We start from the raw sequence: 12240 nt of genomic DNA on the forward strand, positions 1-12240 counted from the left end.
AGCTGGCACGGCCTCGGGCTACCCGGGCAGCAGCAAGTTTGGGGCGGTCGGTTACTAGGGGCGCGGTAACTAGGGACGGTACAGAGGCCGCGAGGTGCCAAAAGTCACTCAAACTCCCCTCCCGCTGCGGGAAACCCGACACTGGCGTCTTCGCATAGCAGGAGCTGGTCGTGAGTCTCTGCTGTTTTAAAGGGTGGACGGACAAAACAAATCACCTCTTCTCCGCGCCTCGCCGTCTAAACGCAGATTCTCACATTATACTAGTGAAACAACTCGTTCTGTGGAAAAAGTGCATTTCCATTCATTAAATCTCGGCGGCAGAGGCTGTGTGGCAGCCTCAGAACAGTGACAAAATCTGCATCCCGCCACCTACCATGGTTCCTCCGGGGATCAAGAGCATGGGAAGGAGCATGGTACATTCTACTCAGATTTAGTTGAGAGTCTGCAGAAATCAACCAATCCGAAGGAGGCTGCCAGTTGTTCCACACGCATTTTTCTAGACTTGACCAATGACGACCAAGAGTTGTGTGGGGCCTGGCCCACCCAGCTAAGTCACACACAGTGCATGAGCTGGCCTCAGGTGCTTTGGTTAATCAGCTTTATAATGGTGGAGTTGGAGGGCGCGGGCGGCCCATAGTAACTGTTAGGGGGAAAAGGAGGTCCTAAAGCTAATTCCATACAGGCTTTGTGACTCCACCCCCACCCCAGGCCAAAGCCAAAGACACTGGGAACTCCAAATCCCATCACCACCAAAGGGAAAGTGGCTGGGACCTGAGGGTGGGGTTAAGCAGCCAGGTGGATACAAAAGGCAGACACGTGGGCTTTGCGGGGTTCCCCCATTTTGGCTCTCCGCCAGCTCGCAGCATCCGGCCAGCTCTGAGAGTGCCTTTGGGTTTCCAGGTCGTCGGATCGGGTAGGACGCATTAAAGACTTTATTTCCCTATTTTCTCCCTGAGTTGTACATTTTCCTTTTCCCTTATAAATAAACCTTTTATTAACCTTTTGTGTGTGCCTGTAGTGGAGTATTAGTAAGTCCCTTTTAAGCGCGAGGGTGAGGACCCACAGCCAGGAACCCGTTCAATATCGGGGCTGTCCTATAACATAACCACAGATACACCCCATCTCACCTCACTCCCGTCAACATTTCTTACTCAGGATCTGGGTGCCTCAAATGGCTCCTTCCCGCTATACCAGTTAGCTATAAGAGAAACCTAACCTGGAAATAGGCTTAGTGCAGTCTCAGCACCTGCTACCTAAGCTCCTATTTCCTGAGACTGGACTGCCACTCCAGGTATTTCAGCCTCCTACCACCTCCACCTCTTACTCCACATATATCCTGTCTTCCCACCATGAAATTAGGGTGTTTTCACCATTTTTGAGTGCACCTTCTAGAACCCATCTCTAATCCTTCTTACCAAGCCTTCCTTGATCACAGATCTGGAGTGTGAACACCTACTCTCCCACCTCCTTCAGAACATACTCTTTGTTTTGACTGAGCATATGCTTCCACATTGGAGCAGATGATGGCTGCATTCTGAGCAATCATCAAAGCTGGAAACCCATTAGATATGGATACACCAGCTGACCAGAGTAGGGATTTCTAGTCATTCACGTTCAGTTTGTTCTGTTGCTACACGTGAAAGCTGCATGCAAAAACAGTAAGACATGCACAACTGCTGAAGCACTGCAAGAAGATTAGAATCAAAGAATAGAATAGAATAGAATAGAATAGAATAGAATAGAATAGAATAGAATAGAATAGAATAGAATAGAATAGAATAGAGATAGCTAAAGGATTGTAGCACAAAACTTATAAAAAATAAAATATACTGGGACCTCCCTAGTGGCGCAAGGGGTTAAGTCTCAGCACTATCAAACTATTGCCAGCTACTGCAACATGAGTTCCTTTCCCTGCCAGCTAACCCACATAATGCAGCAGACTTCTCCTGACTTGCCTGCTGCTCCCCTCAGGAGTGTATTTCAGTCAGACCTGTTCTACTCCCCACTCTGTCTTTGGTGAATCCCTTTACCCTCTGTACCTCTGGCCTGTACCTCCGTTCTTGTATGTATAAATAAATAAAAATAAATCTTTAAAATATATATATATACCATAAATTTTACTATAAAATTCCTCATAAACAATTGATTCTTCCAGAATATTTTCATAGGTTCATAGGTTTTTGCTCAACTCTTGTATCTAGCCAACCTATGCTTGCAACTGATTAACGATATAGTTTCACTATGAATTCTGGTTGATTTTTTTTGTTTGTTTATACTAATGAATAAGATGAAAGTAAAACAACAAGATATATATCATAATTCCACTTGTTTGCCAATATTGTGAGTAACTTCTCTGCTGAAATAAATGAATACTTAATAGTGGAAGAATTTTTCTTTTCTTTTTTAAGTATTTATTTATGCATACAAGAGCTGGGCTGTAGGCCAAAATTATGGGGGTGAGAGGATACACCAGAGACAGAGAGGGGAGCAGAACAGGCAGATTGACTGAAATACACTGCTGAAGGGAGCAGCGGGTGAGACAGGAGAGGTCTACTGAGCCCAGTAGGTCTGCTTCCTGGCAGGGGATCGAACTCATGCTGCAGTGGTTGCCAATAGTTTCATAGTGCTGAGACTTTAACCCCTGGGCCACCAGGGAGGCCCTCTTTTCTTTCTTTCTTTCTTTTCACAATGTAATGGTTATGAACACCACACACTTTTAAGTTGTTGTTTTTTTTTTCTGCATTATTGACATTGTCCCCATCACTTCAAGTTCAACAGTAGCTCTTGTGGATTTCCATTAATTGACCTTTCCACCAAGGCCAATTTCAAGCTATGTGAAATTTCAAGCTATTGTCAATGTGAGTGACATAACTGAACACAAATTTCCAGGGGAAATTTTCAGCAGCACACCATTATATAGTTTTCTACCATACAAATACAGTAGATGCAAATAAACTCCAGTTCATATATAAAGCAAAATATAGTAATTAAGAAGTGAAAAGTTTGGGGATGTTATCTTTGTTTTCAGCATAATTTATTTAATTGTAATTTATCATAATACCTGTTTTTTATTTTATTTTTGTTTTTAAAGATTTATTTATTTATGCATACAAGAGCTGGGGTACAGGCCAGAGATGCAGGGGGTGAGAGGATCCACCAGATACAGAATGGGGAACATAACAGGCGGATTGACTGAAATACACTGCTGAGGGGAGCAGCGGGTGAGACAGAAGAGGTCTGCTGTGCCATGTGGTTTTCTCCCTGGCCGGCCAGGGATCGAACTCGTGCTGCAGAGGCTGTGGATTGCTTCATAGTGTGGTGCTTAATCCCTTGCACCACCAGGGAGGCCCCATAACTGTTTTTTAAATAATGGCTGTGTTTAACAACTGGTTTGAAAATATCCAAAAATTTTACAACCAGCTGTCTCTCAAGCCAGTATTAGCAGTGTCCACTACACTATGTGAATTGACAGCATACCCTGTTGTTAAGGGTGATCTGATCAACTCAGTTATATAGCTACCGCATTTCTTACAGTGAATAAGCCAATTATGAATAGTCCTCTACAAATCTTTGATATGTTTGTGTACATTTTAAGGGTTATAGAAGATTTGAATAACACATAATTAGATAACATATATAGCGATACAGTTAATATATGTATACATATTACATACATAACATTACAAATATATGTATACATATATTATAGTGGGAGTCTGTACATTACTTTAGGAACATATGAAACATTCTGAAAAGTAACCTTAGTACTACACTGTGGAACCAAGCATAAGTATTCTTAGCCATTGCTTTGTGTAACTGCCATTTTAGAATTTTAGGTTTTGCTGGGAAAAGACTGCATTCCAGAGATAGTTTGAACCCTCACTCCACCCTTCCTCTCCGGTCACCAATGAGGGCGAACTTGCTGTAATTGGAGCTGCAGGTTGGAGCTGCATCTTGGCCTGGCCAGTCAGCTTAGAATGATAGCCGGGCAAAGTTGGAGAACGCATCCTTGTAGCCAATGAGTAACTGCCAGCATAATTTAACCTTATTAAAAGACCCCTGCTTCCTTTGTTCGGGGCTCTCAGTATCTGCCACTGCATTGGTAGGTGCCGTGAACCCAGACTCGAGTCTGAAATAAACTCCCTTTTGTGTTTGCATCGGCTGTCTTTGGGTTCTTGGAGGCTAGGCTCGCCGAGTCTGCTGACCTTGGGCACAACAACACCATAAAGCTAACCTCAATAGATTTCAAAGGATTAATATCATACAATCAATACCTGATCACTTAATGCAACTCAATTAGACAGTAATAAAAGGAGAATAACTAGAAAAACCTTTTCAGTTTGGGAACTTTGAAATACTTCTGAAAAACAATTAATGAGAGATAGAAGAACTTATGACAAAAATTGTAACTTAGAATAAGCCTATATGTTTAAGTTACATAAGAAATAAGTATATTTGCTAATATATTAAGTTGCTTAGAAACTACTTTATACAGGGCCTCCCCGGTGGCTCAGTGAGTTGAGCACAGTGCTGTGAAGCTGTCCAAAGTCTCTGATGTGCGGGTTCGATTTCTGGCAGGCCAGGGAGATTCACACATGGCGTGGCAGACCTCTCCTGTCGCGCCCGCCGCTGCTCCCCTCAGCAGTGCCTTCAGTCCATCTGCATGTTCTGCCCCCCACTCTGTCTCTGGTGAATCCTTTCACCCTCCAGCACCTCTGGCCTGTACCCCAGCTATTGTATAAATAAAAAATAAATCTTAAAAAAAAAAAGAAACTACTTTATACATAGTAAGTATAAATTATATATTAACTTTCTGATAACATATGTAATGTTATGTTTGTATATTAATATGTAATAATATATTAATATAATGACATATTTTAAGTGGTTTTTGAGCCACTAAATGTTAATTTTTTTTAAATATTTATTTATTTATGCATACAAGAACTGGGGTTCAGGCTAGAGGTGTGTGGTGGAGGGGCAGTGCGAGGATTCACCAGAGACAGAGTGGGGAACAGAATAGGCAGATTGACTGAAATACACTGCTGAGGGGAGCAGCGGGCTAGACAGGAGAGGTCTGCTGCGCCATGTGGGTACCTCCCTGGCTGGGGATCGAACTTGTGCTGCAGTGGCTATGGATAATTTCATAGGCTGCATCTTAATCCATTGTACCACCAGGGAGGCCCTAAATGTTAATGTTTTAATGCAGAAAGAAAGAGGTCATTTGAACAGTTCATTATCGCTAAGATTTCTCAAATGTCAGATGATTCTAATGTGTTATACATTGGAAAATTTGGGTTCTAACTCTTTATTTTCTCGGTTGTCTTCTCTCTCTTGCTCACTGCTATTCTCATTTTGTTTATGTGAAAGTTTATGAACATACCTGCAGAGACTCTGACTGCTTAAACCATTTCCAGACTCAGCTGAAATAATGAACCAGGAGACCCAGATGTCTTCCCTAGGAACTGACTGGAGACATTGGACAAGGATCAATATTCTGGGACAAGCTTTGACCAAGGAGGTATAAGAGATGGGAACTGACAGACAGATTTCTTTCCCTTTTTTTAAACCAATGGACATTCCTAAGATCGATGAAGAATGTCTGAAAAAGTCCTTCATGACAAGAAATTGGTCTTTATTTTATTTTAAGTTATGGTCAGGACAGTAATTCATACCTTGCAGTTGTTTTTCATCTTTTGTTGTCTCACTTCCCTTTCATCTACAGTCTTGATGTTCTGGTGTTGAATGGCCAATAAAACATTTGTGTATTTTTAAAAATACTAAAATAAAAATATTACATAAAATATGGTATATATAATAGTATATATTGATATATGTATCTCTATAATTTAATTTTATATAATTATATTCATATGTAATTAAGTGGCTTTAAACCACTTAAAATATATGGTAAATACATATTAAATATATATAAGGGAATCAAAAGGGAAGTTACTCCTTGTAAAGTATGTAGTACCATCACCTTGTTCGGTCACAGCAGAGTAAGTGTTCCCATGTGGTTCTGACCAAACTCTCTTGGGTGTATTTGGAGAATCCAGACTCTAAAATGAGGTGAATCAGGGACTCCCTGGAGACGTAGGGGTTAAATTGCAGTGCTGTTACCACTGTGGCCTAAGTGATCCCCAACTAGGGAGCTAACCCATATATGACCCAGCAGACCTCTCCTGTCTCCCCCACTGCTCCCCATCAGCAGTGTATTTCCGTAGATCCACCTGACCTGCTCCTCATCCTATGAATCCTCTCAACTCCTGCAAAAAATAAAATAAAAATAAAAAACAAAAGACCCCTTTTTAAAAAATAATAAAAGAAATAAAATGAAATGAATCCACCTAATGGGAATAGAACGGAAAAATTTTGAATGGAAAAAATGCTGCAGAGTTTATGGAGGAACTGTAGCCCCTGTTGTTCAGTGCACAAGGAAACATTGCTGGAGTCCCTTCAGCATTCCTATAACTGAAGAAAGAAGAAATAAAACAGATTAAACAAGAAAAAATGGCATCTTTTAAAAAGTAAGATGATGACAAAGATAAGAGAGATAAGGAAGAGAAAAAAGGGAGAGGTCTTGAAGCCCGACAAGAATCAAATCTAGAACCAAGACCCTTTCCCTGCTCCAGAGAGGATAAAACTCCAGCACCCCAGGGCCTTCAGAAAAAGTGGAAAGAAACTTGAATACACATCTCTAGTGTATTCTGGAAGTCCCCAAGGCTGACCCTATACCACAATCTAAAGAACCTCCAGAAATATTTCCCAAAAACCAAAGGAAAATGAGATTCAACTAGGATCTCACTTTCCTTCTCATACTCAGTTTAGATACCACAGTCCCATAAAGGTTACAGTCACCTGGAAGACGGCCAGACAAGGCAACTATCTCCTGGAAGAACTCCACCCCGGCATGGAAGGAGCAGATCTCCAGTGAGATGAAGAAGGCCCTCATCAACATCCTTGTCTAGGAATAGTGCATCATCTTCTTTGTCTTGTTCCTGGTCACAGACAGAGAAATCTCCTAAGAGGACATCTAGCCCCACTGGGGAAACTTGCAGGTTTTCTCCTTCTGCAAGCCCTCAAGGCAAAGGCACCAGTCATCAGGTCTAGTAACTCCACTGCTAAAAAGTCATCATCCCCAACACCCCAACAGTCAAGTTATACCAGAAAAAGCCATGTTTCTGACACTCCAGGAGACCTTCAGGTAAGGGACCAAATGCAAAGTTGCTGAGAAAAGAACACATAGACCAGCACACAAGCCTAGAAAAGTAGAGTGCTCTGAATCAGAATTTAGCAAATGGGTTACTGGGACTCTGTGCAGCAGTGACACCAAAGCAGATGACAAAATCATCAGTCTTCATCTGATTCTCACTCATCCTCTTCAGATTACGATGAACAATCCAAAAAGGTCCCATGTACGAAATGGTAAGGTTTATAGGCAGCTTCCCAGGAAAGACCATCACCGTAAAACACCAGAGAGTTTCCCTTAAGTCATTGAAGAAGCAGTCCTTTCTTCCCACCACCCTCCTGAAGATGCAATTTTCCTTCTCATTGCCCCAAGGAAGGGCAGATCTCCCACCAGGAAAGTGTCCTCCCTCCTGGCCGTCATGCCCCCCCTGACATCAATGCTCAGCTTTCCAAGAAGCTAATCTCCAAAACACAAATAATTACCCTCTCAACCTTCTAAATGAAGGGTATCACCATCTCAATTCCCAAAGTATCTGGCCTTCCATTCTTCACCTCCCAAAGCAGTTCCCTAGTCACCAAGCTAAGTTGCCTTCATTATCATCAAAGCATAGGAAAGGGGACTTCCCCTGAACTGATCCACCTAGAAGGCCTGATGATTAAATAGCTTTCTAACTCCCAGAGGCCTCAAACTCCTCAGATCTCCAGTTTTCATCTGTCTCTGCTTCTCCTCACCTGGTAGCTAAACAACCCCAAACACCTCCATTCCCTCTCCAGTCTGTCACCCTCTACAAACCAGTCAAAATGTACTGTCAAAAAGACTAAAGGAGGGTCTCCCTGGTGGCACAGGAGTTCAAGTCTCAGTGCAATCAAGCTATCGCCAGCCACTGTGGCATGAGTTCGATCCCCTGCCAGGGAGCTAACCCACATGGCACAGCAGACCTCTCCTGTCTCGCCCACTGCTCCCCTCAGCAGTGTATTTCGTCAGTCTGCCTGTTCTGCTCCCCACTCTGTCCCTGGTGAATCATCTTAGTCCGCATACCTCTGGCCTAGAGCTTAGCTCTTATATGCATAAACAAATAAAAATAAAATCTTAAAAAAAAAAGACTAAAGGAATTGCAAAAAGGAGGGAGAAAGGAAAACAAGATGATAAGAATCACTAAAGATGATATTCAGCAAAACAAAGGGGAAAGAAGACCTGATTGTAATTATTGGTGCTTTGATGGTGGAGTGTATTGTGGTAACACACATCTGAATAGATATGAACCTAGTCCCCTAAATCACATAGTGTTGTAAGCCAGTTACCTCAATAAAAAAGTTACCCCAAAGGCCTCTCCGGTGGCACAGTGGTTGAGCGCTGGGTTGTGAGGCTGCCCGCAGCCTCTGTAGCGACGGTTCGGTCCCCCAGCCACCGGCGGGGGTCCCACATGGCGCGCAGACCTCTCCTGCCACTGCCGCTGCTCCCCTCAGCAGTGTATTTCATCAGTCTGCCTGCTCTGCCCCCTGCTTTGGCTCTGGTGAATTTTCTCACCCTCCTGTGCTTCTGACTGTACCCAGTGCTTGTATAAATAAATAAATAAATCTTTAAAAAAAAAAATTACCCCCAAATATATAATAATGTAACATAAAAAAAAAATTAAATAAGTACTAAAAAAAGATGGAAGAGACTGTGACTGTAGCTACTACAACTATTGTAAATACTGCAGCCATTATTGTTCCCAAAGCCACATCAGCCCTGGAGGAATCAGAGGCAGAGAGTCAGAGACTAAGAAAACCAAAGCGGAGGACAATCTTGATGACTTCAAATAGCACCCATGTTGGCCCTGAGATCAATGTAGAAGGCTCAAGTGTATTCACAATCTTAAATGGAAATGTTTATTATTATGTAAATATTTAGTTTTTATACAATTTCAAAAAATGCAAAAATGTTTGAACTTTAGTGTAACCTTTTTACTTTAAAGGAGGCAGTTTTATTTTATTTATTTTTTAAGATTTATTTATTCATGCATATAAGAACTGGGGTACAGGCCAGATGCATGGGAGGGTGAGAGGATTCACCAAAGACAGGGGGGAGAACAACAGACAGATTGACTGAAGTACACTGCTGAGGGGAGCAAAGGGCAAGACAAGAGAGGTTGGCTGTGCCATGTGGGATTCTTGCAGGCCGGCAGGGATTGAACTGGTGCTGCAGAGGCTGCAGACAGCTTTATAGCACTGCACTCAACTGCCTGTGCCACCAGGGAAGGCCCTAGAGTGTAACTTTTTAAAAAGTTTTATTCATTTATGCATACAAGAACTGGGCCAGAGGTACAGGCCAGAGGTGTGGGGTGGGGGGGTGAGAGGTTTCACCAGAGACAGAGTGGGGAACAGAATAGGCAGATTGACTGAAATATACTGCTGAGGGGAACAGTGGGTGAGTTAGGAGAGGTCTGCTGCGCCACGTGGGTAGCTCCTTGGCCGGGGGATTGAACTCGTGCTGCTGTGGCTGCGGATAGCTTCATAGGTTTCGTCTTAATCTCTTGTGCCACCAGGGAGGCCCTGTAATTTTTTTTCTGTGATAAATGTAATGTGGAATTCCACCGTGTTAAAGGGAGCAGTGCAGAGGATGTGGTGGTACATGGGTTTACACTGAAAAGAAAAGCCATATAGCATGATTCTATTTATATGAAATGTCCAGGATAGGCAACTCCATAGAGACAGAAAGTAGGTTAGTGGTTGCCAGAGGTTCGGGACAATGGTGATTACTAAAAGGGGTAGGGATTCTATTTGACATGATGAAATGTTCTGAATGGTTGCATTAAAAACCACCGATCTATACACTTTAAAAATTTAATAAATAGTAAGCTTTTAAGAAGTGTTTTGTTTGTGTTGTTACAGCAGTACTTCAGGAAAATCCATAACCATAAATGTTTATATTAGAAAAAAAGGCTCAAAATTAATGAACTATTAGCCCAACTTAAGAAAAAAGAAAGCAGAAATACAGAAACACCAAAAGTGGAAGAAGTAACAGGCACGGAAAGAAATGGAAGATATATGTGCAATAGAGATTAGCAAAGCCAAAATTAATCAAAAAGATTAATATAGCAGAAATATGATCATCTCAGAAATACAGAACATTTGATAAAATGACATCCACACATGATTAAAACAAAAGCTCTTATCAAACTAGAAATAAATTTCCTTAATTTGATAAAGGATATCAAGTTAAAGAAACAAAAAGTGGCCTTCCCTTGTGGCCTAGGGGTTAATTCTCAGTGTTCTCACTGCAGCAGCCTGATCCCCAGCCAGGGAGCAACCCACACGGTGCAGCAGACCTCTCCCGTCTTGCCCACAGCTCCCCTCAGCAGTGGATTTCAGTAGATTCGTCTGTTCTGTGCCTCACTCTGTCTCTGGTGAATCCTCTCACCTGCCTGCACCCCAGATCTATGCAAAAATAAATAAAGTCTTTAAAAAAAAAAACAAACAAAAAGTGAAGCACACAGCAGCTTGCTCCTCCCAGAGCAATTGATTTGGGAAAGAGAAAGTCAAAGAGTATACAAACCGAAGCCACAGTGTTTTGTAACCTAATCTTGGAAGTGACATCTGTCAATTCTGCTCTGTGCTATTATTTTATCACCAAACTCTGATGCAATGTGGGAGGGAGTGCAAGTGTGAGTATCAGAAGGCAGGAATTTTTAGGTGTTACCTCAGAAGTTGGTGGCCACACCCACAGTCATTATTAGGTCCTAGCTAGCAAGAAAAGAAGGAAAAGTGAAATGTTTAAGGATTGGAAAGGTGGAGGTGGAGTGGAGAAATCCCAGTATTTACAGATGATTTAAATTCCTATATAGGCCTCCCCTGGTGGCACAGGCAGTTGAGCGCAGCGCGGTGAGGCTGATTGCAGCCTCTGCAGCACTGGTTTGATCCCGGCTGGCCAGGGAGATAACCCACATGGCGAGGCAGACCTCTCCTGTCTCACCTGCTGCTCCCCTCAGCAGTGTATTTCGTCAGTCTGCCTGTTCTGTTCCCTGCTCTGTCTTTGGTGAATCCTCTCACCCTCCCGTGCATCTGGCCTGTACCCTGGCTCTTGTGTAAATAAATCTTTAAAATAAATGAAGTCCTATATAGAAAATCTCCCAAATTATTGGAGTGACAGTTTAACAATGTTGCTGTACACAAAATAAATTCATAAAATACATTGCACTTTCTTCTGTGCTTTATTTTGGATATTTTCTAAGGTCATGTCTTAGCTATCCTTGTTTGGTAGTATAATCTGCTATTAATCCTATCTACTTTTTATTTTAGATATTGAATTTTTTTCAAGGCTTTATAATTACGTAACTCCGTTAAACCTCTATTTCCATCTTCTCATTTGGTCTTCCCTCCTCTAATTAATCATAGGTTATTTTGTGAGCTGTTGTAAAATCCAAGTCAAATCCTAAATGAAGTAGTGAGTGGTTTCTCACAATTTTGATACATATAGAACAAGTTCTAGTGGAAGAGTTCCTTTAAGAACTATTATGTAGGGGCCTCTCTGGTGGCACAAGGGGTTAAGCACAGCACTATGAAGCCAGCCAGGGAGCTACTCACATGGGCAGCAGACCTCTCCTGTCTTCCGCGCTGCTCCCCTCAGCAGTGTATTTCAGTCAATCTGCCTGTTCTGTTCCCCACTCCGATTCTGGTGAATCCTCTCAACCCCACACCTCTGGCCTGTACCCCAGTTCTTGTATGTATGAAAATAACTTAAGATACACAGAACCTTGTGCATAACCAATAAAGTTCCAGTATCAATAATTTGGATCAGATTAGTACTGACTTAAAAGTTCTTAAGACATATGTCAATTGGTTTATAGCAAGTAAAAAAAAAGTATATTCTACAGCAAATTCCCAATATCCATTAAAATGGAATTAAAAACACTAAATTCCAATCTAGAAATATCAATAGATAACTAAACATACTGACTCATGATTTACCAAATGTTTTAACTAGTTGGGCTTTTGGATACAAAAAGACTTCAGACTGGTTGGCTGAAATTTTTTCTCAACAAATGTCTAAGAGGCCCAGAAGTTTTT

The sequence above is a fragment of the Talpa occidentalis genome, unplaced genomic scaffold (genome assembly GCF_014898055.3).
Source record: "Talpa occidentalis isolate TD23 unplaced genomic scaffold, MPIMG_talOcc4v2.1 talOcc4.5, whole genome shotgun sequence".
Taxonomy (NCBI): domain Eukaryota; kingdom Metazoa; phylum Chordata; class Mammalia; order Eulipotyphla; family Talpidae; genus Talpa; species Talpa occidentalis.